Consider the following 25993-nt stretch of genomic DNA (forward strand, 5'->3'; position numbering starts at 1 on the left):
ATTTTTTCCTCCCCCCCCATTGAACCACTTTAGGACAATGTACACAGTTACAGCTATTAGCTCCCAAGTGTGTAAGTTGACATCATTTTCACTATACTCTGGTCTGGCACAAAGCTTTTAAAACCTCTTCAGCAAAACACCACTCAATGCTTTTGTCATAAGAAAACTTTATTGAAATACCAAATGCCTGTAAGAATAAATATTTATTTCTTAATGTATTAAGTAGGTTAAGTTATTATAAGGTGTCCATAACAGGAAACTCAGCCCCCCACAGACTCAGAGCAATAGCACTGATCAGCTACACATCTAGGAAGAGGCAGGACACAAAAAAGTCTGTTTTGTTATCAAGGCAAATAACAAGACACTTTCTTTTATTGCACACAGCATAATTATTGACTACTGTTTTAATCCATTAATTCTTAAATTGCATTGAAAAAACCTGTTCTGTCAAGGAGGTCATATGAGTAAGATGCACATCCACCTTCACTGTCTTCATCTAGGAAGAGGCAGCCATGAGACACACACTGTTCAGTGACTTACACCAGACTACTTTATACAAGCATGAAAGTTAAGTTTCAAATGCCCTAACACTAGCACTTGGTAAGATTGTGCGCAGTGCATAAATGCTTTAATCTGACACTTACAGTGGTTCTGCTCTAAACTGGACTATGTTTGCATTCTCTGAAACATGGTGAGCCATCAGAAAGAGTACTGCTCCCATACTCCACCCCAACAAAATGCTCCCCTTATCTTACATCAACTCTGACATTTCAGACCCTTTATGACATAATTAACTCCTAGATACAAGACAAAGAAATCAAGATTATGGAACCACTACTCTACAATGTTGTACATGTTTGCTTCCAGAGCAGATGCTGGTACAAAGCATAGTCTGAAAGCAACTGCATGACATTTAGAATTTATAGTTTCAGGCAGCTTAGGAATCATTTCAACACTTGAAGTGACATTTTCTTTACAGAACTGGTCAATTAGCTTGCTCATCTCAAACTGTTTACACATGTATTTCTCCAAGCATTAAGCAGGGTAATTTTAAATGGCAGAGTTTACAGTTCAAATACCAGTTACCCTCAAAAAGCCCTGATCTGCATTAGAGTTATTCAACATACAACTGTATCCTGTATCAGGACCTCAAGTTGTCTTTGGGTATTAATACACAGTGGGATTTCTGTCTGCATCTGTAAACTCAGGGATGAAGAGCTAGTCTCTTCCAACCAACCATGGCAGGGCATAAGTACATCTGATGACAGCGTTAGTACTACTAGTTACAGTATGAAATAGTAGTTAATTCAAGAAAAGCACTGTTCAGGTATTTATTTAGTACATGCAAAGCAGTCAATATGATTACTTGATTTCATTGTCACTAGGAAAGAGCTGACCTAGGTAGGGAGCCAGGTTTATTCAGTCACGAGTCCCCTTTTTATGAACTGACCACCTAAATTTCACATTTCAGGAGTTAATCAAGGATCAGGCTAGCTTTTCTAGGATCATAAACAGTATGTTTTCTAAAGAGCAGTCCAAACACTTGTTTGGGCATCATCCACAAGACTGCCAAGACATGAACAGCACTCAGTGACTGTTCAACCAGCCACTTAATGCATGAAAATACCGTAAGGCAAAAGTTAAATTAAGAGATAAGACCATGTGTACTTGTGCATGATCAGGAGACCAGCAAGAGATGAGTAAGGAAACACTAGCAGCTTCAGTATAAGGAATTTTCTGCTAGCTCCTATTTAGACAGCAAATTCCAGTTTAAAGCCAGACATATCATTTACCAGAACAGGTTACTGCCTTACTTATATCTGATCAGCTAAGCCCTTCCATACTAGAACAAACAGGTTATTGCATCAATCTATTTCCAGTATCAACTTCTCCAAACTCTACAGTACACTGTTACTAGTCAAAGTTTCTACAGAAAGAGAGAAGACTCACACCAGCATCGCCCTCCAGCTAGGCACTGAAAAGCTTCGGCTCCCTACATGTATTAAGACATACACAGAACTCAGATGCCTTTCCCAGTTAAGGAGACTCTCTATATTTAGATCACAATGGGCAAACTGGTTTGGCTGATCTACCAGCATATTGCCTCCAAGAAACATACAACTTGTCCTTTCTTTGGTTAGCTGATTCAATTCACTAAAGGAGAAAAAGCAGGAAGAGCAAACAGCTTTTCTCCTGTAGTTATACCACTTCAGTATCTTCCAAATATTAAGACAGTTTATTCCCATCTTTTTCCATTCATGGAAAGTAATAGTTACTTTCAGAAGCAGGAAATGTAACTGGCAAAATACTACTTTCCATTTGCAAGTTGCACTTAAATAAGACCTGGAGGTGGGACTCCACAACTAAAAAGGCAAAGAGAGTCTTTAAAAGGGTCCTACAAATATATGTAGAGAAAAGGACACTGAGCCATCTGCATATCAAACTAGGGTGAGGAGCTCTGAACAGCCTCTGACTGCATCATCAAATCCCAAGGGTTTCAGCAGCATTTGTTTGATGTGGGAGGCAGGAGGCACAGTAAGCAGTCCTGTATCTCTTAATATCACCTACAGAAACCTGAAGCAAGTCTTAATGTGTTTCAATTTCCATAACTAATTTTGAAGAGCAATTACATACAAGTATCTAGTATTAAGTACAGAGGTCTCCAACAGACTAGTTAATTTTGTCACACTGCAAAATTTACTCCTATAAAGGCACAGCACTGGTGTTTTGAACTAGTTGACTATTATGTAAATTGAAGCTTAAGTCCAGTACCCTCCACCTACTAAACTGAGGTAGTATGCTATGCAACCATCTTGTTCAAATCTAACATGTCAAAGGCAAGAATAATTACCATTTCTAAAGTCATGTTTCCAGACAACTCAGGGAAGCCGAGTTCAGTCACAACTCCCTAAAAATCTTTTCTCTATGTAACAACTTCCATAATACTGAAAGTATACAAGCATGACAGTTTACACTGAAGTTACACAGACATTCAGAGCCAGGAAAGAATTTACTTGGATTAACAGAATATGCTTATTCTAAAAAACTAAACAGCATGAAGCCAAAGTTAAATATATTTAGGCATTTCAGAGGCACCTAAGAAGGTTTTGTGGTTAAAGCACATACATATCAAAACACTGAATTTGACTTAGACTTGAAGTTAATTTCTGCAATAGACTGCAACTCTGATAAAACAAGGTTTGACATATCCCCAGTTAATATTTACTACCCAGTCTCTCCCCCTCCCCCCTCCTACACTTAAAGTTAAAAATCCACTGACCCACCAAATGTTCAGGCTTCCTTACGAGGATACCAGCAGATATTCACCTTACATGGAAAAAGAACTCAATCCTATATGGTTACATTATCTCCTTTGAAATCACTATTTTTATGGCAAGATCAACCAACATGAATTAATTTCTCTAGGGAACATGAAGATTTAAGTTTTGATTTCCTACCTGCTCATTTAATTAAATCCTAAATCTAGAATTAGACTATTTCACACTAAATTCTGTACAGATGATCAGTTTTTCCCAAAAAGAGGTATTACTCCAGTATCCTACTTGATACTAAATGCCCTTTAAAAAAAATTGTGACAAAATAATGCAGGACTGTAACAAATGTCTGTATATACAGGCAAATGCATTGCTACAACAATTCAACACTAGAAGCAAAGATTTCTGTAGATTGTTTCTGGTGTTGAATTGTAGCAATGCATTTGCCTGTATATACAGACACTCAGGTCCTGGTGAACTCTAATGGGAGTATCCAGAACACACTTTCCCCCAGATCTGGTCTAGTGTGAATTCATTCAAGTCAGGCAAACCTGGATTTAAAACCTCTATTTTCCCTAGAGAAACTGCTTCATATTTGTAGATTGAACAAACCCTGAGAAGGAAGAACTCTAATAATGCAAAGAACATGTCATTCAAGTGTTTTATCCTTTAGAGAACATTAATTCCTTCCCTGTGTGACTCTAACCAAACCTAGCTTACTAAAAAAGACTTTGTTGTAATTAAGAGATAAATCATCATTTTAAAGCACCAACAAGTTTGGGCTCTTCAGCAAGTTACCTAAACACAATGCATCCACATCACTCCCAGAAGCATTGTAGAATTGAGTGCAGTTCAACAGCTAATTCTGTTATTGATGCATCAGGTAAGGTAATTTTCATTTTCAATATGGTTTAATCCCATAATCTTAAAAAAGATGTACATCGGTATGCAGGAAACTTCAGTTACCCACTTTAATTTTGTTTTGCACTTGAATCATCAGCTAGCAAGACTTAACCTTCCTTTAAATATAAATATTTATAACCATCCTTACAGTAAATTTAGCATGCCCTCTTCAAGCTGTATTTTATAGACATGCAAGAACATGTACATTTGGTCCATGAGCTTGCTTAAAGATGTGAAAATAGCCAAGTTACACATTTGTAACACTTCAATTCTTACCTGTGACTTGCAGAAATCAAGCTTCAATTAAATACACAGAAGTAGCATTTCACAGTAAAAATTAACTAGATTGGTCTATTTTTGTTCTTTATCCTTCAATTTGAAGGACCCTCTGGTAACTAATTTAGTATCAAAACCAAGTCTGTACATACTGAACACAAACAAATGTCTGTCAAACCCATGAAGATAAAATATTCAAGTTGATTTGCTCAGATTCAAAAAGTAATTCAGAAAAGTTTTGGAAAAAAGTAGATACAATGTAAATAAGGAGCAATAAAGAGGCTTAGTACTTGAGGTTTGGGTCCTATCTACTGCTTTGCTCCTGATGAAATCAGGTGGCAAAAAAAAACCCTGACCTCAACTGACATCATCTTGCTTCATGATGCATAAGCAGGATGAAGCTGCTGACAACATAGGAACACAATACTGAAAATCAGTTTGTTCAGGTACTCAAGGATCTCCTTGAAGATCTTATGAGGTGTCAACCTTGGTCAAAGACCAAACCAAGAAAGGGCAGGAATTTCTTTCCTTCCCATAACTATAAAAATAAAAGCTGCCTGCAGTAAAGCTTGCCATCAGGTCCAGGAGGACCAAACTTTACAGAAAGCTTTCCTTCTGAAAGAAACTCAATTCAACACCAGAGATTCAAGCTGTTAACATTACAGGAACAAGATTCATTATTCAATTACAAAAAAAGCAGAAGTCACTCTGCTCCTTTAAGCCCAAAAAGGAAAGTATGAAGAACCAGGATAAATACACACAAAAAAATCCAGAACAATTTGGGACAACTGAACATCAGTTAGTCCAAGCCCCTATTTGACACAGTTCCACTCAGATCAAGTTGCAAAAGAGACTTGTCTAGCCAAGGTTTGAATATCACCATTCTTCCTAGACAGCCTGTCCCAATATTAGGGTTGGAATCTTAAATGAAGTTCAGAAAAATACTCAAAGGCAAAGGAAGCCTTCACACTCTGAACAAGAACAGGGAAAAAAGGATAAGAATACAGTTCAGAGTACTTAAGTCTACCTCACTTACTTCAAGAGGTTATGCAGTTGCTGCAACAAATCTACATGTGAAGACTGTTACTGATACATCAGGTAAGGTAATTTTCATTTTAAATATGGTTTAATCCCAGGTTTTAGAAAAAGATGTACTAGAAGCTCAGAGATGAGATGAAAAAGCATGTATAATTTGGATAAACAACAGCTTGCTGTACAAACAACCTCAGCATTCAGGCCTTGTATGTCTGAAAAAACTTGTATACAGCTTTACACATCTAGATCTAAAAGCCAAAAAAACAGCCGAACTCCTTTCCTGGATGAAAGGCTACATCTTTATGTAGAAAAGCTTACTTGGCAAGCTTAAATTAGTCTGTCAATCAAGTACAAGGATCTAAGGCATGTATGTTTTAATGAAAGTACCACATCTGTGTCATTAGCTTGGAAATGTAATCTCTGCATCAGTTTCGGATCCAGCTGACAGAACTGTTTTGAAAGTCTTCCCTGATGGTAGAGGCTTCCAGAATAACCAACAACATCCATGAACCAGCACTTGTACCCAGACTTCTATGTTCAGGCTGAACAGTTTGTCATGAACTGAAGATGATCTTTTTTCCAGTTCCCATTACCATAGGTGCTGAAAAACAGATCTTCCAAAGAACAGGTAAGAGACAATGGCCTGTTCTGGCATTTTACTGCTTCACATACAACAGCTCAAGAAGTTAGAGCACTGATGTGTAAATGCTGCTGTAAAGGAAGAGATCCTTGACAGGGCAGGCATGCTTTGGTGATGGATTTCTGGACTAGGTAGTTACATGTAGTTGCACAGTAAAGTAAACGAGAGGCAAAGCTGACAGCCCAGGACCCAAGTATTAATGACACAGCAGATATTCTCACTGCTCATACATGCTGAGGAAATCACCTTGTAACTGCATCTTAAAATGTCTATAAATACAAAGCATGGAATGAAGAATTACACATTAGGAAATGCAAGCACTAAGGTCACCTGGAAAGCTTTTAGTTCAGCTTCTCTTGGAACATATGTGATCCCAAATTCCCTTCTCCATCCTTTCCTTCCCATAAACCCCCACACTCAGCAAACTAGGTGGACAATAATCCCTGAATCCACAACTTCTACTTATATTCATTTTTATTAAATCTTGTAGCCTGTGGGGAGTTCTGAATCAAGTCTTTTTTTTTTTTTTTTTTTTTTTTTTTTTTTTTTTTTTACACACTGATCATTTTATAGCAACTCTTCTTCTAAAGATCTACAGTGCTTACCACAGTTTTCACACTGTCCCATATGGTTAAGTGGTAGTAATGTATTTTTTAAAGGTTGAAAAACTAAGCATAGTAAGAGTTCAAGGCACCAGAAGGATCTTCCAACTTCGGTATCCAGAACAGATGCTTAAAGTCTAGTTCAAATACTTCAATTTTGATAGTATTCTGCTATGTATTTGAGAAATACAACTCCACTAGCTGGGCGTCTGAGCTGCAGAAATGAGCACTCAGGCCTGGAGTTGTGTATTTAACAAAGCCATAAGTCTACACACACCTGTAAAAGTTTCCAGTAACTTCCCAACCCACAGCACAATCCACAACAGGGCAGGGACACAGCTAGTTCTCCAGGATGGCAGTCACCTGACTCACCAGACCACCACCTAGAACTTCTTCCTAGATAAAGTCACTATTCCCTCACCCAGTGCTTCTACAAATACTGGGTAGTTTAAGATCTTACTGGGCCCCTAGAAGTTCTGGATTTCTTCAGGTGTCCAAGCCTACTGCAGCCTCTTAAAATTATCTGTTATTACCTGTGGGGATGAAATACTGATGCCAGTGCACTCACAGCAACAGTCAAAAGATCAGACAGTTTGTTAGGCATTTGAATATCCAATCATCATTCCTCCCACAAACAGCTTAATCTGATTATATTAGTTTATTAGCTCAATTGCACAGCACAGATAAACCTCTTTTGGAGGGAGATGAACTCCCTGCCGAGCCTTCAGAACAGAACAGTACTCACCTGGTGTGATAGCTCAATCAACAGCTACAGCCATATTTACCAGGAAGATCAGGTCTTAAAGGATTCACATTAGAGCCAAAATGGTCAATACACCTAATTCCCATAGAGGTCCTTTAAGAGTCAGCCCTAAAGCTAGGGGTAGAGTTGTCCAGTTTTACTATTCTGAACATAATGTCAGTGAAAATCCCTTCACAAATTAGGTTATCTTTCTCCCCTTTAAAGTTTTCTTGCAGAGTAGCATACGGCAGTTTAAGCTGACAAAGCTGTGTACATGAGGGGGAAGCGTGCATGACACTAACACTTGAGGGATATTCAAATTTTACACATGCTCAAGCTACATTAATGTTAAAACGAGAAACCCAACAACGTCCAACAGGCTCTTGTACCAAAACAGGAGCAGCTGTCCTTCACTAAGATGTTTTTCCTCCATATGGTTTATTGTTGTAGGTCCCCCAGTTTATTTGTTGGGCTCCCACACCTGCCCTGAAGCACTGCAATGCTAGGTTGAACATCACCTTTCTGTTCAACCAGGTGCAGCCTCCATGCCAAGACCTTCCATCTGACTTCTTTGAGCACTAGTTATTTCTCCATCAGCTTTAGAAGCAGGCTACTTTAAACCATTAAAGAAAAAGTCATCAAATTAGTTTTGAAGTCACTACATGTAATATACTACATGCCACCTGCCTCAGTGCCATGCTTAAACTTTGCCTGCCATAGCTAACTCTTGTTTATCTTATCAAAAGGATGTCTGAAGTCCTATGCAAGTTCACCTCTAACATGCTCATTATCCTCTTAGGAGCCACTGAATGAAATGTGAGTTAATGAATAACACAGTAGGAATTATTTCATTATCCCCATGGTGAAAGAGCCATCTAATTCTTGGATATGATGTCAGACTTGAGAATCAGCCAGTGATACTTACTCAGGCTTCCACTGCTCAATGAAGTGCTACACCAGCAGCGTGCATAGTGAAAAGCTTGGAGGCTACACTGGCAGCTCAAGCAAGACTGCCAGAGCACAAAGCAGAGCTACTCTGATAGCAGCCTTAGGAAGAATTAAAGCAACAAGAGTGAGGAACTGAAGCCTGTCATTTTTCTTCCCCAGAAGGGACTACAGGAGGGAAAGTTTTTAGTAGAATACTTGTAACGTACAGGTCTTGCACAGGTACGGAAACCAATGCAGTAATACTGTGTGAGCTCTTCATGTTTTTCTCTTGCCTCACCCTCCACTTTTACAGTCTCAACCGCACTCCAAGTTACAATCTGTCTCTGGTACTACCTAAGTCAATCTGCCTATTGAACTCCATCAGAAACCCAAGACACTTACAGGGAAGTGTGAAACAACGTATAGATCTTCCATCAGTCATTGGCAGTCCTGTCTTCTGGCATTCAAGGCTACCTCACTTCCACTTTTAAACTAATGCTTTTCACTATAGAACACGATGCCTTATGACTTCAAGCAGATGTTCACACCCATTTCCTGCTAGTATGAGTAGCAAGGAGTACCACTGCAAGAAAGATTTCCTCAGCCTACCAAAGTTCTCCTTCAGGTCATCAAGACATGTGCCTGCAATTAAAAAAAAGAGCAGCTTTAGATTACCTGAAGAGTCTGTATGTTTAAAAGACTGTCTAGTTCTGCCAAGGAGACCAGGCAGTTTAAGACAGTGTTTAGAGATGATATTTTGCAGATTTCATAACCATGAAGTCCATCCTCATTGACATTAGGGCAGCTATGATAGGCAGTGCCCTTCAGATAGGCTGACAGGATACATGTTCCTTCCTGTCTAGAACACCCCCAAACTTTCTTTAAATTATGCAGTCTGGAGCAAGCAAGCAGCAGAGGTTTGCCCAGTTCATAACAATCCATCACAAAAGCTTGCAAGCATTACTTACCAGGTAATTACTTACCCCTTAAAAACTTGACTGATGAGGAATAAACTAGTACACAAGCAAGCTAAAAACCTAAGCAAGAGTTAAAAACAGAAAACCTGCAAGACCAAAGCTAGAAGGCAGACATCATGCAGATGGAAAAACAGAACTGTCTGCTTGACATGTCATACCCAATGACAGCACCCAATGCAAGCAGGTTTCTCCGCATGGACTGCACAAACTGAGATGCACTCTCTTTTGAAGGAGTCAGATTTTCCCATAACCTGCAGCTTGCAGTCACTTCTGAACAGCCACACATTACTGAATTTGCGTAACACATCAAAAGCAAAGGATAATTGTACCATACTCCAAATCATTCTGAAGGAAACACTATCTTCAAGCCTAGCATGTGCTGTTCTGTGATTCTCACATGAGTGTGCACATGTAAGATGTATTCGTATTCAAGTCCTGGCATCACAACTACTCTCTCAAGAATGCAATGCTGAAGTATATTTAGCAGGGTTCTGTTAACATGATAGCTAGCTTCCATAATGCCATTAAGGTATCCTAGGCTCGGAACCCACTATTGTTCTATAAGCATTCACCTTAAGTTCTTGAATAGTTGTTCAAAATACCTGTATTTAAGATACAATACTAATCCCATGGTGCTATCTGTAAAACAGAAGTTGGCTTTGGTGCAAGTTTCTATTATATTAGAAGTTTCTGAACCGGTATGGAACAGGATCTCTGCATGTGAGGAGCATCTGCATGCAGGCACTGCCTGGGCCTCCACTCACCACCTCCACACAGGCACTTCCTGCCAAGCAAAAGGCTCCCCCAGAAGTCAGAGCCCATTCACCTTTCAGCTGCCCAGCAGAGCACAGCTGGAAATCAATGCCTAAACGTACGCACAGTAGTGCAGAGTGAGTTAAGAAACAAGTCTGAGATAGCATGCAATTTTAAGAGGGTAATGGGACAGAACCAATGCCCTCACTTGTGAAGCTGGAAGCCTTAACAATTCTGACCTGTACAGTGATACTGCTTTGAGTTTAGTCACATGTTTACATTCCCCACTGAGTCAGAGCTGTCCTTACATAAGGCATCAAGACAAAGTTCTTCAGAGCTTTTCAGTGGGGTCTTAAGAGGCTGTATCTATATTTCTACAGCAGTGTTGGTTAACCAAATCTTCATGGCAAGAAAACTGGCACAGCCATCTGCAGCCAAAAGAGATTAATCTTTACTGAAAGCATCCTCAGGACCACATCCACACCAGCTGTACATAGAAACTGCCCTAGAGACCTTAAGTAAGATTCTTCTCACCTAAAGCCAGATTTTATGTCTGACCTTGTCTCTTAAAAAGGCTCACATTCTATCACTTAGTGAGCAGTTCTTTTCTATTTTGGACACTCACTTCAGGGGACACACACACTTGATTCAACTGTGTGGTTTAGTGGAAGGACACGGCAACAATATCCAAGTGTCCTAACGCTGCAGTTTCCAGCTTAAATACATCTAGATAGAATCACTGGAACAAAGTAAACAATGTCATCCAGACTGTGGAAGCATCAGTAATTAAAAAACATACCTGCACACAGCATTCTTTGGTGTTCAAATGGGAAGGACAAGCAGGGCACCAGACATTCCCAATATTAACATAACAAACAGCTGTTAATCCTCAACAGCTGTAAAGCCACTGCAGTTCTTCACACACACACACACACACACACACACACACACCAAGCTTTTCACTAGCATTAAGTAGATGCTCAAGTGAGTCAGTTACAAAGTCATTCTATCACCACCACTATTTTCTCAAAGCTTAAAAATTAAATCAAGTATTCCACTCCTGGAATTTTCATTACCAGGAAGCTGCAATAATGCTTATTACTTTATGGTTATTGATTTGTTCTCCCAATAAGATAATCAGTTCCATGCTTTGAGTTAATTATTATTGCTTAACTAACATTAATGCAAACAGAAACCTGAAAATCATGAAATACACAGTAGGAAACCAAGCTCAACTACCTACAGATAAATTGAATACTTTGTGATCACCTGCAAGTGTGAGGGAAATTCTCACACAGCTCTAACATGCACAAGAAATTTAAAGCCCTGATGATTATATTCAGAGAATGGCCACATGAAAATGAAACAGTGAGGTAAAGACTCCGACTTTTTACTTTATCTAGACACTTTGGATCAGCAACGAAGAAAGGCTTATAATATATAAAAAGCCAGAAACTGGATGCAGTATTTCCAGGATATTCTATAAGACTTTGATTCTCTCAGCAATAAGGCACAAATAAGTATGAAATGATTCTCTGAAGAGTCCACCAAAACTCCAGAGATACTAGTACTCTAGAGCTTCTTCTGTGCTGATCAAAAAGTACTTTCAGTCATACTCTTCTCATACAATAGAGCAGATCATGTCAAGGATGTGATGGAAAGCAGCAGTAAGATTCAGCCCTGGCACAGCCTTATTTTACAGATGGGGCTACCCACTGTCAGAGAAGTTTCACTGACTTACACTGACAAGGCTGAACTTGGAACTGTTCAAACAAGTACCTCATTTGAAATTGCCAGTATGAGATGTTCAGCCTATAGATGAAAGCCTCTGTACTTAGACAGTGGAAGAGACTTCTACAAAACAATGCCCTTCACTCAGCAAGAGCAGCATGCTCAGAAAATAAGTGAACAGACAACTAGAAAGAGTGATTTAAGTGTCAGTCTTCCTGAGACTAGCCAGGACAAAGTGCTCTTTGTTTCTACATTTGAGATCTTGACAAATCAAAAATAGATTAAATGTGCTAGTAGACTAGCTTCTACCTCACAGACTGATACATGATCTCATGGAAAGGATCTGCCAAAACTCTGAAGTAACTTACACCAGAGCAAACACAGCAATGCATATGTTCTATTTTCCTTGTCAGTTTGAAGCAAATCATGCTTTTTCAGCATTATAGTAAGCTGACAGGTAATCAATAAAACCTCAGAAGAGCTAGAGGTCCTAACTCTATAGGTATTAAATAACATTAATAAGTTTTTTGTCTTGTTAGAGCCAGAAGGACTATTTGCTTGAGTACCATTACCAATGAAGGCTTTATTACCTCTAGTAACAAGCTCTGAAATACATACATTTGTGATTTGAATGTTTTTCATTTAACCTTGCTAAGTTCACCAGCATTATTTTTTGCAGCTCAGTGACGAAAACAGAGTTACTGAATAACTTTCCAGTATGAAGTTTCAGTGCATTAGCCCTCACTACTGAATTAAATACACAGCCACCTTAACATCCACAAATCCAATATCCCACTACACCATACCCACAAGGACTACACACATTTTATCTGCAGAAAACACATGAACATATCAAGTAACATCAAATCTTACCACAAATACTAAACAAAACCCAGCACTTCAGCTGTTTCAGTTAATTAATAAAACAGTTCTAAGAGGAATGAATCTGCTTCCACTGGCTACATAAATCTCAAGTACAACTCAAGCAGCACCACCAGCACACAACCCAGGACCAGACAGTAGAAGAGGCAAACCCTAGGAGAGCTGCTGCATGCTCTGCAGGTGACACTTTTAAACTTAGTTTGATTAATACACAGAACACTTTCAGGAGTTACATTTTTGAGGATAATTTGAAATCAGTAGTAACAGCTACCCTTTCAGCATTTAGACCTTCTTGCACCAGAAGTTCAGCTCAACACCCCGGTGCCCTAAGGCAAACTGTACCCTTAGCTCTAGAGTTGCACAACTCACAACACAGCCCTACTACTCCATAGCCAGCCTAGACCATAGCACACTAGCAGCACCCTACCTAGTGAAGGCTGCTGTAAGTCAGCAACTTGACAATAGGGACCTATAGAAGCACTTGTTTAATGCTTTACTTGCTGCAACCTTGGTCTAGAAGCACTATATTAAAATAATCCCCCTTCACAGCATGTCAGTCTAGTCATGCTGAACATGGCACTAAGACTAACTTAAGATGCAATGGGCTGACACGACACTGAAACAAAGGTTAAGATGCAGATTTATACCCCAAATCTGACTGCAAGGAATGCTGTCACTTCTGACAAGGAGTTAAAGACAACAAAGAATCACATTTCAGTTGTAATAAACAACTCGCCTTAACTCCCATTCCACCAGCTCAGTAGGAGCAACATTTCTGGGAAAAGTTTACACCAAGCTACCTCAAAATACTAAGAAAGGATATAATTCAAGCCTACTGTTTTCCACAAAAAACCTCCTAGTTCTCCCTTTGAAAATTCAGTGAGACTTGAAAGTAGGGCAAACCTAACTAGACAGATTAGAACACTTAGTCCCTACTTCAGAATTTAAGTCTTCAGACCCTTCCATTCAACCAACATCATCAAGCACTTCATTTTTAAGATATTCCATACACTCAGCATATGTTACAGTATTCAGACAGCCTATTTTGTTTAGATGATACATTAGTAAGAACCTTTCTCCATTCCTCCCCAAAACCTGTAAAACTGACATCTGATACAACATAAAATACATCACTTCCAAGTTAAAGGTGAGGTTAGACACTTAATCTCAGACATATCTGGATAAATCTCCAGAATTTCACAGGCAAAAAACTCACCCTCAGACCACCTCCTAAATCCTAATTTAGAAGTTCAGCACTGTACATACACAAAACTGAAGAATGAAAAATGTGTAACAAGATAAGCACAGTTGCTTGTTTGCTACAGGTTGCATTTACTTATTTCTGTTAAAGGAAACACCTACCCAGTAAGTTTAGAGTGACACACACCTTGGTATTTAAATAACCGAGATCTAGAGATGTAGGACATAGGTGAGTAAGTAGGACCTAACTCTTTAAACAAATGCAGGTTTTGACAGGACAAATTCCTATTCTATACTTGAAGAGTTTAAAGGTTGCAAAAAAAACTCTGTGTTGGAGGAACAGATCAGCACTAGGCAACAAGCTTATGGCAAAGATGCTCCAAATTCCATGTAAAGGCTGAGCTGTTACTTGTGCAGCACCATCTATTGATTCCCACTTCAAACATTCAGAACTTTCTCTTCCACATTTTTATATGCAATAAAGTATAAGTATGTTGTTTAAACTCTTTATGAGTTCTGGTTAAAGTGTTATTTAAAAAAGTAACCAAATCAGCATTGTTTTTGAGAGGTTACAGGTAAAGCAGCTCTTCAGAAGTCAACTAATGAGCAGCAGATTCTTCAGACAAGCTCCAAGCCATCACATTTGTTTCAACATGTACGAACTCTGCTAAGTCAAGTCTTTCAACAATACTTAGCATAAAGTCACCTAGGGGAGAATATAATGGCAAAACCTGACTAATTGCTATTGAAATATGGTGCTGATTGTGTTTTCTTTTGCAAGCATGATGGATGCACTGAGTTGTTTTACCACAATTGATGTTAACTCAGCTAAAGGAGCTTCTCTGCATTGCCCCCAGGGTATTTCTTCACCTTTTGTATTTTAGTTAGCTACAAATAGTTAAACAGATCTTAAGAACACCAACCCTACAAAGGGACCCTTCCTCCTAAGTTTTCCAGTCTTGGAAGTTGGAGGCTTGAAGTTTGTGAAATCAGGTGCTACAACACCAGTTTAAAGTTCACTGTTCATCAATCCATGAAAGTTCAAAAGCTGACCTTTTACAAGCAGTAAAAACACCCAGCTGGCTACATATGCAACTATGCCACAGATGTGCTTCACAACAACATCCTCAGACTCCTAAAACTCCTTCCAGCAATAAACCCAAGACTCATCAACCTACCTGAACAGACCTGAGTGTCCTCTGCACCTGCAGAAGCAGCTATTGCACTCCAAACCAAGCCTGGAAATTCAAACTAGCTCTAGGAATTCTTTAACTGTCTTGGCAAGACTTAGTATAAAAAAACTGTGGAGTTTAAGCACATAAATTAGTTTTTGGAAGGTTTTTTGGCATTAGGCATTTCTTAAACTGTAAACTTAACCAGATACTCCCCAGCCCACCTGCTTACTTCTAACATGGTAATTCCCACACAAAAATATTAAGACCCTTCTTGCTCTTTTCATTATACAAGTCAGTTAACACAGACTTTTGACAAGGCATATTTTAACTTATCACTCCCTGCCTTTGGTAAGTTAAGTCAGTTTAGCTCTAGCAAATGTTACTGGATCTGCAGCATATTTTTAGAAAAATTATTTCTTAACCAGTATAAAACTTGGTCTGCTGGGATTGACACACAGTAGCAAGTGTTTACGATGAGACTAAAAAACTGAATTTTGATGGAAGAGCCAGAAAAAACAGCGTTGGTAGCAAATGAAAAGAGATGAGGTAGGTTAAGCCATATTGCAGTTGTGGGGCTCTTGAAATATACTGAAGTACACAAGGCTTGGCCCTACTAGGTATCTAATTTCAATGCCAAACAATTTGGGTCTAGGAGCAAGAAGCATGCTAGAAGCAGTAAAGGAACTGCATTCAGCAAGGGCTGGCCAGATAATCACTACCTCTGTGTGAGCAGTGGCCCAGGTAGTTAGACATACTGCTAAAACAGTTTAGAAAGCTGGACAATAACCTGAAATAGTAATGTTTAGAAAAATAAGCTACAGGGCACAGTAGCACACAACTTACTCTTTAGTGAGCTGCCAAACCGTTTCCTCCCCAACCAGAACAAATCAAGTTGTCTTATGCAAGAGGAAAAGTCTTCATACCTTAGTGCTGAATGAGAACATGGCGGTCTAAGGAATGATGCAATAGCACTATTAATTTTAATAGGACTGCTCTTTGGGTGTGACCCTCAGAAAGGACAGGAGCACCTAAACTTGTATCTTATACAAACAGCTTATTAAAAAAACTTGTCTTAAAAAATGAAACCAAGAAATAGCTCTTATTGTCCTTGTTATACTAATCTTATACTTGTCAAATCAAGCAAAATCCTTTCATCCTTTGTCCACAACTCCCCAGGCTGAATCCTCCACATGATCACCACACCCACCCAGTTCAGGCATCAGCCGGGGCAGTGACAGTAATGAACCTAACCACCCTCCACAGGTGAGCATCATATCAAGCTGGTTTCAAGATTGCTTCCTACTCCAAGCTAATTACAACAGCAGGTTTGGCATTGCTTTTCTCTCAGTGAATTACTAAGAATTCCCATCCTCAACCCTTCCACTGTTAGATTATTACCAGCCTTTCAAGAGTTCATACAAACCATGCAATAACAATACTGCAGAGGAATTCAAACAACCTAGCAATGGAAAGCTAGACAGCTCTTAAGCCAGCCTACCAGTCAACACTGGGGAAGCAAAAGATAATTTGCCTCGAGTAATGAGCTAAGTATAGAGCCACTATGACTACAGCTCCCCAATTATTTTTGCATTTCTTTCAATGCAAATGAAACAGCTTGGGAAGAAGCAGGCTTCAGCTGCTAGTAGAATTAGTTACTGAAGCTACTCCAAGCAAAGATTGGTACTTAAGGTACCAAATTCTACAAAAGCAGCACCAAGAGTCAAGATCAGCATCTTCTAAATTACTGAGGATGTTTTTTACCATCCTCAGTTCATTATCATATTTCAGCATTTTAGGGAATCTTATTCTGCTTTAGAAAACCCCAACCACATACTTGTCTAGTCCTCACACTAGATCAGTGTTCAGCAGTTATCCTTATCAAGTATCAGCATTCATCCTGTCATTTAAAAGCCAAAATTCCAGTTTAATATGTGGAAGACCTTTTGGTTCCAGACAGTTCCTGCAGAACTGAAGGAGGTAAAAAGCAACATAACAGCAACCAGACACACTGGTACCATTATGCAGCTATATAAGAAACTGCTATCTTCTGAAATAATCTGTTACTGAATAACAACGATTTTTTACTTTAACAAGGCTTTATTAGCATTACTTACACAGCTATACCTCCAACTGATGCCCCGCATGGTCACAGATTCTGAAAGAAGGACCCATGATTACTTGTACCACCACAGTTTTTTTGCAAGGAAATTTCCATACAAATGCCCTAATACATGGCTTAAGCATTTTTAGGTATACTGGACATATAAGTTATTGGTATATTGAAGCTGTAGTCCTTTTATCACAAACTAAGGATTTTAGAGCAGAAATCTTATCTCCTTAGGATCAGATGCTTCCCTTTGGCTTTGCCAGAACACAACCCAGCAACCAAATATTCAACACTTGGACATGGAACTCCAAAACTGAAAATTTCCATGTGGCTCCTCTCTGCAGTCCCAATTTACTCATCTGTTATGTACAGGGATGCTCTGCAGCAATGAAGTACACTAACCAAACACCTCCAAATCATGTGATACTCATGCTTGAGTCTGAAGGGATTAAGAGATTCCAACCCAGAGTAAAAGAAAACAAGCAAGCTATTGTATTCTGAATTAGAAAACAACTATGCCTTGACCATAATCCATTAGCCAAACCTACAAGGAAAGCCTAGCAGACCTCAAAATATTTACCTTGTTCCATCTTCCTTTTTCCTCAGAGTTCAGATTTTCCCAAAATGCAAAAAGGTGCATTCTTTTGGAAGTTACTCAAAGAAAGGTTCACTGAACATAGACAAAGATGATAATTTAATAATAATGGGTATCCAACCAGAATATAATGCCCTGTTCACAGCAAATTCCTGCACCAGCAGTGAGAGAAAATGAAGAATCTGAATTTTCAAATGCACTCATGACTAGCATGCCCATCAGTCAACATACAATTAAACAACAGGAACACTTAATCGTAAAGATGAACACTTGTTTGATAAGGATTAATCATTAATTTGATGAAAATCTTATTCACTCTTAGGAAAACACACAGTGTTTAGATGGAAATAAGTAAAAGGTCTTGCAAGTTTATTGCCTCTGCCTGCAGTCTACATTAAATATACCTCACTTGCTTTCAGCTTCCATTTGTTAAAGGAAAATAATCAAAATAACCTAAAAATGAAACCTGTTTAGACATTTTAGTCAGGTTTACTGGATCAAGGGTTCAATGCCTACATTAACATTTGTTCTCAGAAGTAAAAAAAGATAAGGAAAACTCATGTGGAACAATAAAATCAAAGCTATCAGCTAACAACACTTCAAAAAGGTGTTTCTACACTAGTCAGACCACAGCAACCTGACTGCAGACTGGAGAGTACTGTCTTCACACTGATTTTCAAGCAAAGCTGCTCTGCAGTATGACAGGTGAGTTTTCTTCTCATAGCCTCTTGTCTTGGCTCATCTGTTCTTTGTCAGGAGATAGACAAGTATTTTAAAAGCCTGAACTTACAGAGGACCCACAGGACAGTAAGTGAGCTTTGATAACAGTAGTTTTTAAACTACTAAAGGCTGGAGGCAGGTAAAACTGAGGATAGTTTTCAGCTGCAACAAATCCAGAACTAGGTCTGAAAAGATCTCAAAGCAAACACCCTATCAAGGATGCGACAAACAGTATAATTACAAACAGAACTTCACAGCATCTCATTTTATCTCAGGTTTAAGTTTCAATGATAGCAATTACAAGCTTACAGATAGCAATGCAGTAAGTAAAGCTTTCACAGGTACACATTTAGGTCAATTACAGCTACAAGATGAAATCACATTTCCACAGCAACTAGCTTACTCCCTTTCCTGATCTACCCGCAGAGAGAACAAGGAGAGTCAGACTTGCTGGTCCCCTTTTAACTACCAGATAGGAAATTCCAGGGGAACGCTTCCCACCAACTCCAAACCTAGCTGTAACCACTTCCATGAGCTGCTTAGAACTTAAACTCATTTTGAAAGCACACAGCAGTAGCATAAGAGTGATAGGACAAAGCTTAATACTAGATCAACTAGTAGACTGGATCGTTCTAACATTTTTCTGTACAACAAAATTGAGGCTTCATTTCAAAAGTACTGAAAGTTATCTTAATCATGTAATATCTACTGTAAAATGTTAAAGGTATTAATCCCAGTGTTACAGCAGGTTCAAATAAATTGTTCCTAATCTCTCTGGGTGTTCAGTCTTTTTGTTACCATTTCTTTAATTCAGCCTTCAGTTTCACTCAACTCTTTGATACTTTCAACTACAACTTCTAGCAACTAAATTAACTGAAATCAAAATTGTAGTAGTCTGCCCTTGATCTATGAAGTGTTAAACTCTACATGACAAAGACTCAAGGAAAGATCTGCTTTTCCATCTATTTTCTGAAATCCAGTCACTAGCTGTACAGAAATCCCCAAAAAATAAGACTCCTACTTGTGCAGAACAGTCAAACCACAGAGAAACTGAGGAGTCATACTCACAGGACTTGGAAGGCTTGTGATCCACATCTCCCCTACATAAAAGGCTGCTCAGAAGGGTGAGCTGGGGAGATGGCAAATGCAACACGCCCTGCAGGCAAGTCCTGCCTTTGCTCCACTCCAAGGGTAGTCAGAAAGCCAACCAAGTGCATCTCGTCTTCACAGACTGGATTTCAACCCACACCTTTCAGCACGCAGACAGGCACTTCTGTCCCCTCCTCACACAGGTGGCTGAGAGCCATCTCCCCCAGGCGCTTCCACAAGTGGAGAAAGCAGCACTCCTGAAAGCAGTCTCATTCTGTCAGCAGCCTGCCCTTTCCCGACTGATAGAGGAGTCAAAACCTTCTTTTAAAACGCACAGTGAACAAGAAACTATTTTTATTTCTTCCTAAAGATGTCCTTTCAGGTAACACTACAGAATTAATGCTTTGATTATAGCCCTAGTTTCCAGTCCCAAAGTTGGAGAAGCAAATGAGGCCCACAAAAGGGCAACAGAAAACTGTTCTAACAGTGTTTCTATAAATAATGTCTATACCAGTGCATAAATCTCTGGTATTAGAAAGAAAAACTGCAAAGACTTAATCATGGCAATGCAGCAGTCCTTCTCCACAAATTCAACTTGAAGTGCATCACTTCTCCCCATACCAACTATATATTCTAGGAACTAAGCATTACAAGGTAGCAGAACAATCAAAAATACTTAAAGATTATTAGAGTTGTATATGCAAAAGACATCATACAGACAGGCACCCTAGCTAGAGATCTCTATATCAAGCTATTTAGTTTTCAGAAATCTCAGTTAAAGCATGATGTATAGCTTTTCACAGGTTTTTCCTGATTAAAATCTTTCCACAGTCTTAAAATAGAGTAAGAAATATCACAAATGAGAGTCTTTGGTAGAAGTCTCACCCATGGGGATTGTGTACTCACAGCATGGGAGAAACACAGATAGTAAGTTACTCTGATAATGTTGTTTGACTGAAAAGTAGGAAACTGAAATTATAGTGAAAAAAGTCTTTTCCAATTCTTTTCCCAGTAAAAGCTAAACAAAATAAGACCTGAGAAGGTAGATCCTGCACATCTGCTAGAGATAGTCCCAAAGCATAACTGTAGTTCTGACATTAAACCAAGACAAAAAAGCTCAAGATATCCAACATTCCCCAACTATGTTCAGCCTTGAGTTTACTAGATCCATGCACCTGCAGAACTGCCCGAACTCAAGAAACCAAGTACCTAAGTCCTGCTTCTGCCTGACAGGATCTAACAGTACGCTGATCAGCACAAGCCTTCTCAGGGAACCAATCCAGCAGGCAGAAAAGCACATTTAAATCGATTCTTCCTGTAACCAAGTTAAAATGCAATCACAGCTTCTTACTTTAAAGCTCTTCGAGAAGATAAAAAAAAGACAGTACTGTAAGAGCTTTGACATTCATGCGCTTGCCTATGAAGAGCTCTCCAGCTCTCCTCACGCTGGAGGCTTCCACATTCCCCCCAGAAGTACGCACCAGACAACACACTAGAGGGAGTTCTGTGAGAAGTGCTGCCTAACCCTGCAGAAACTGTCACTCTGCAGAAGATGCAGGAGTGGTTGGACTAAAAATCAAATGGAGGGGAGCACAGAACACACAGCTTGAGAGCAACATATACAACAGGAAGAAGACAGTTAAATATCAAAGTTCAACTACCAGAACACAAATCTTTCCTACATGGATATTCACTGTCTTCTAGGCCATGTTCTGGAAGCCCAGAGGCCTATGGCAGCCTGCCTTGCTGTTCAGTCTCCAAAGTTCAAACATTTGAACATCCTCTGTCTCAGCTCTCACTATAAAGACACACCCCAGTCAGTGTGGTGGGCTGTTCTGACTGCCCTTTCAAAAGCTCAGCTCTTCTTAAGTAGCCAGGGACTAACATTAAGATTCTGATTTCATTCTCACTTCAAGCTAATTCCACAGGTGACAGAATAATTTTCCAAGCTAAGCTCAGGCTTCACAGCCAGCACTAGTTCTGCTTCACACAATACACAGTAGCTCAAAACCCTGAAGTTGACCACTACCATGCTATTCATACACTGGACAACAATTTGATGAAGAATTGATGTCACAAGTCAGTAAAAGCATCAGCTGGATCAGCATCTCAGATGAAAGCCATCAACAGCATACCCAACATCATTTTCATCATGGCTAGTCAGTCCATCACAAGGAACACTGAAAATGACAGTGAGATGTGCTGAGCAAGGCAAAAGACAACCTGCTTTGCTTTTCACCTTCCAGCACTTCTCTAAGGTTTGGTTTCTTTGATGTTCTGTCCTCTTTCAACTAACACTGAACTGCAAAGTTCTATTTTAAAGTCTTTGCAATTCAGTATTTTTGGTTTATCTAAAAAAGGGTTTTAAAGCTACTTAAAATTATCAGCACATGTTACTGAGGACACATTCCATTACTGGCATGACTGGTACAACAGCCTGCCCCCAAGCCATCCTATCAATGCTGCTTTACAGCTTTTCACTTCATCCCTAGCCAAGGGAAAAATAACAGACTAATTTCTCTAAAATTCAGTTCCACTAAAATCTTGTTCAAAGTATTAACTTTTTCAGAAGTGGTAATACTTCAATACAGCAGCTTGTACAAGTTTAGTTACGATATCACTTAAAGACCACCCAGCTTCAAGACTTTTGAAATCCAACTCTCCCAAGGGCAAGAACCACCTATTTAGGGACTTTTTCAGAGCTCAGGGGTTTTGCTCCCCCACACCACCCCCCCTTAACAGAGTTTGGAAGGGTTCCACCACCTACATGATGGCTATTACAGTGTCGCTACTTGCCTCGCTCATGGACATACACACACAAATTTCAGAAAAACTTCAAACTGGACCATACTAAGCTTACTTCATTGCAACTATTTTCAGAGGCTTTGTTCCTCCTCATGGGCATTAATGCTGAAGCACTCAGCTGCCCCCCAGTAAGACCACAGAGCATATTTCCAGTTAACAGCTTAACTTGCAGCCACATTCACATACCAAACCGACTGCTGCTTTCTAAACTTCGGATTAATATTCTCTCAGAGGTGTTTCAGAAGATGAACCAAAGCCAGGAATCAGCAACTGTGTTTTAAGCTAAGCCTTAAAACTGCTTTTTGATGGATATCTATGACTCCAGAAATATCTTATCCATTTCAATTAACATTCCAGAAAGCCTTCTGCTTTACTCTTCCTCCCTAGCTCGCTTTGCATGGCGTGGCACTGCAGTTCCAAGCTTCACTTCTAGGCACATATTGCTGCTTAGTGAAGGTGAACAGAGCACCTCTAGCTCAGAGCAACACAACCCAGGCACTTCGTAACAGACTAAAGGTGAAAGATATCACTGGTTTCAACAAAATAATGCCACACTTCTCTGCTACTACAGGTGTTCTTCCCTCTAGTTCTGATCAGCAGGGACTGACCTGAGGCCTTCCTTATGGGATTAAACATTACCTCCAGAATCACTGCAGCCAGTTGGTGTTCACCTCCTTTACACCACCACCAGAAACTGCTAATCAGACAAGGGAAAGAACAGGTCTGGGCTACTCATGCTCCAGCTTACAATTAGATTTCTATGGTACCATAACCTGTCAGTCCTTCTCAACTGCTCACCCCAAAGCAAGGGGATGAAATCTTGGCTGTTTCTGTTACCAAATACATTCTAAATATGGACAGTTGACACCAAATGATGCTGTAGTTTGTGACTTCCTCCCATCCCACAAGCAGCACATAGAAGCAGCTGAGATGCATGCAAGTCAATACACCAGTCAGGGAACAGCAGCCCTGCACCATTCAGAATTACTGCATCCAGGGCAGAAGCTGTGATGCATTAGGAGTTATATATTGTTTGTTATTGGGCATAGCAAGCCTCAGTAAAAAGTCAGTATTTCAGATTCCTGAATTAGCACTAACTTCACTTTTAGGTCTTTCATACAAGCCACTCAGTCACCCTGTAAATCTGAAGCACCACAAAGATAGTTACCTTTTAACAATCCTGTTAATTCACAAGAATTACAGCATGCATTGAGTGCTAGTCATATTCCTAAAGTTCTCCTAACAGCACTGGGAAGCTGTGGCACAAATGTTCAGAAGGAAGAAGGAATTATAAATCATGAAGCTCATTTCCCAGAGTTAAAACCCATATGGCATCTAACAGGCAGATCTTTACATCACCAGTTACTCGAGCTTGAGACAAATGCAGAAGAGTTGCACATTATGGCTTAAGACAATTTAGTACTTAGAAGCTTATTTTTAAGAGAAACATATTACTTTGATTCAGCCAATGAAAGCAACTATGAAACAAATACATATTTAAGTATCTAGACTTTTCATCCTGGTTTACAGTATTTGGTAAGTACTACTGCACTGTCTGGAGTCACATGCTTTGGAAGACACCACCGATACCAAGTAGAAGACTCCGATCTCATATCCAGTTACACATCCCAGTAGAAAGCTACAAGAGCAGGAACAGCCATCACATTCCTTTGACCTCTGCAGGTGAAAAGATCTCAAACTTTGCGCTGGACACTAATCCAGGTTCCTCTAATTCACTCCATAAAGACAATTCCTTTTTCCTTGCTACAGCGGACTTGTCAGACTCCTGCCTATTACTTAAGCAGCCTAACAATAACCTTTTCCTTGAGTTACTCCTTTTTTATGGGTTAATTGCCAGCAAAGCACTGCAAAGCCACGTTCCTCCTACTCTTGAAAGGCTGACAACATATTTCGCTCCACCATCCTGAGTTGCATGTAGGTGGAATGAAATCTGAGATAAAACATTTTATCTATCTTCAGAAGCTTGGGCATGCTCCTTTTCCATCTCCTCCAGCTGTGGATGGCCATTTTTATGAAAAAAAGAGAGCTTATCAAGCTGACCTATCCCACCTACTTGGTATCATCTGTGGGATGCACAGTATATTAAGTAGGCTGACAATATTTTAATACTGTCTAGCACGGACAGTTTTTCTAATAGATATTAACAGTATCCTAAATAGGTGCCTATAACACTGCCAGCAAGAGAACTAAACTCGATTCTCAATGTATCACTCCTAACTTGAAGCAGGACAAGAGCATCTTTAAGCACAACTGCTCAAAAGCTCACCACTGCTCAGCAATATTCTTTCTGCACATTTGCCCCTCCCCAAACTCCAAAGCAGGCACAAACACTTGCTACTGAAGCATTTTAGAATCCCATGATCTGCCTTTACTTATCTGCAGAAAGTTTCAACACTTACAGTTCACAATATTTCCTGTACTAAGAAAACACTTTTTCTATCTTCCAAAACCACTGTGATCAGTAACCACTAAAGCAATGCAGATATCAGATGTCAGCCTCCTCCCCTGAAGTTATCTACAAGCACTCCTTCATAAAGATTCCTTCACCTCCACCAAAAAGTTAATTTTCAAATACTACAGCACGTGCTTTAATAACAGACAAAAGGCACCTCAGCCCTTTATCTTGAGCTTAAAGCATGACAGGTATTACAACAAACCTGCCATAGTTCCTTCAGTCACACTACCATCCCTTCCCGACAGAGTCACCTCAACATTTAAATATACCTTTATATTCATCATAAAGCCAAGCTATACCACTACACTCAGCACTACCTGACATGATTCACTAGACTGGCTCTTTTCTTCTAAAAGAAAGCCCATGGTTACAAGGGCTCTTCACACAAGAAAAACAGGTGAAACACATAAGAGCACATATCAGACTTGAAAGTCTGTAAGAGTTATAAGCTTACACCTCGCCTTCCCCCCAGTGAGGAAAGTATACATGGAAAAGAAATAAATCAGTTTCTGGTACAAAGAGATGTGAAGGAACATAAGGTCTCATCTGTTGATAAAACAACATTCCCTAAAAGACTCAACAGCAGAAGGAACAACTTCAATGCAAAAACTTAAAAATCCATGTTGGGGGGAATGGCAGGAGGGGGTCGCAAACCACTACTTACCAGAGAAGGGCAACATCTGCTCAGTTCTCAGCAAAAGAATAGGACTGTTAAAGAGAAACACGGGGAAGAGGCACAATTAAACCCCCCAGACGACGTAAATAAAAAAAAGCCTTAACAAGTCCCACTTATAAAAGGGAAATTTTGACCCCATGCACAAGGACAGTTGAACACAACTGATACCACGGCCAAAGCAGAAGGAGAAGCCGAGCACGGGACCGCAGCTGCCAGCGGCATGAGGCGATCTCTCAGCTCAGCTACGCGGGCGAGAGGGAGTCAGCCACCCCCGCGGGGCGGGCAGGGAGGGAGCTGGCGCCAGGTGAGGCCCACAGGGCCACGGACAGCGGCAGCGACCAGGCAGGGAGCCCACCTTCCCCCTCCCACGCCCCGCCGTGAAGGGACGCGCCGTCAGTCCGCGGCAG

General features: G+C 39.8%; 1 protein-coding gene across 3 annotated transcripts in view; it reads right to left on the reverse strand.

Moving 5' to 3' along the window:
- Window positions 1-25675, reverse strand: part of MTMR3 (myotubularin related protein 3) — an 84245-nt gene extending 58570 nt beyond the window's left edge. For 2 of the 3 annotated variants that reach the window (XM_026859461.1, XM_026859458.1), the window contains exon 1: window positions 25575-25675. The gene's annotated coding sequence lies outside the window, so the exon portion shown is untranslated. Of the gene's footprint in view, window positions 1-8802; window positions 8980-25574 lie in introns of those variants that run through there. The other variant, XM_026859460.1, reaches the window with a different exon arrangement.
- Window positions 25676-25993: the final 318 nt, after the last annotated feature.

The sequence above is a fragment of the Athene cunicularia genome (assembly GCF_003259725.1).
Source record: "Athene cunicularia isolate RWA chromosome 15 unlocalized genomic scaffold, athCun1 chr15_part1, whole genome shotgun sequence".
Lineage (NCBI taxonomy): Eukaryota > Metazoa > Chordata > Aves > Strigiformes > Strigidae > Athene > Athene cunicularia.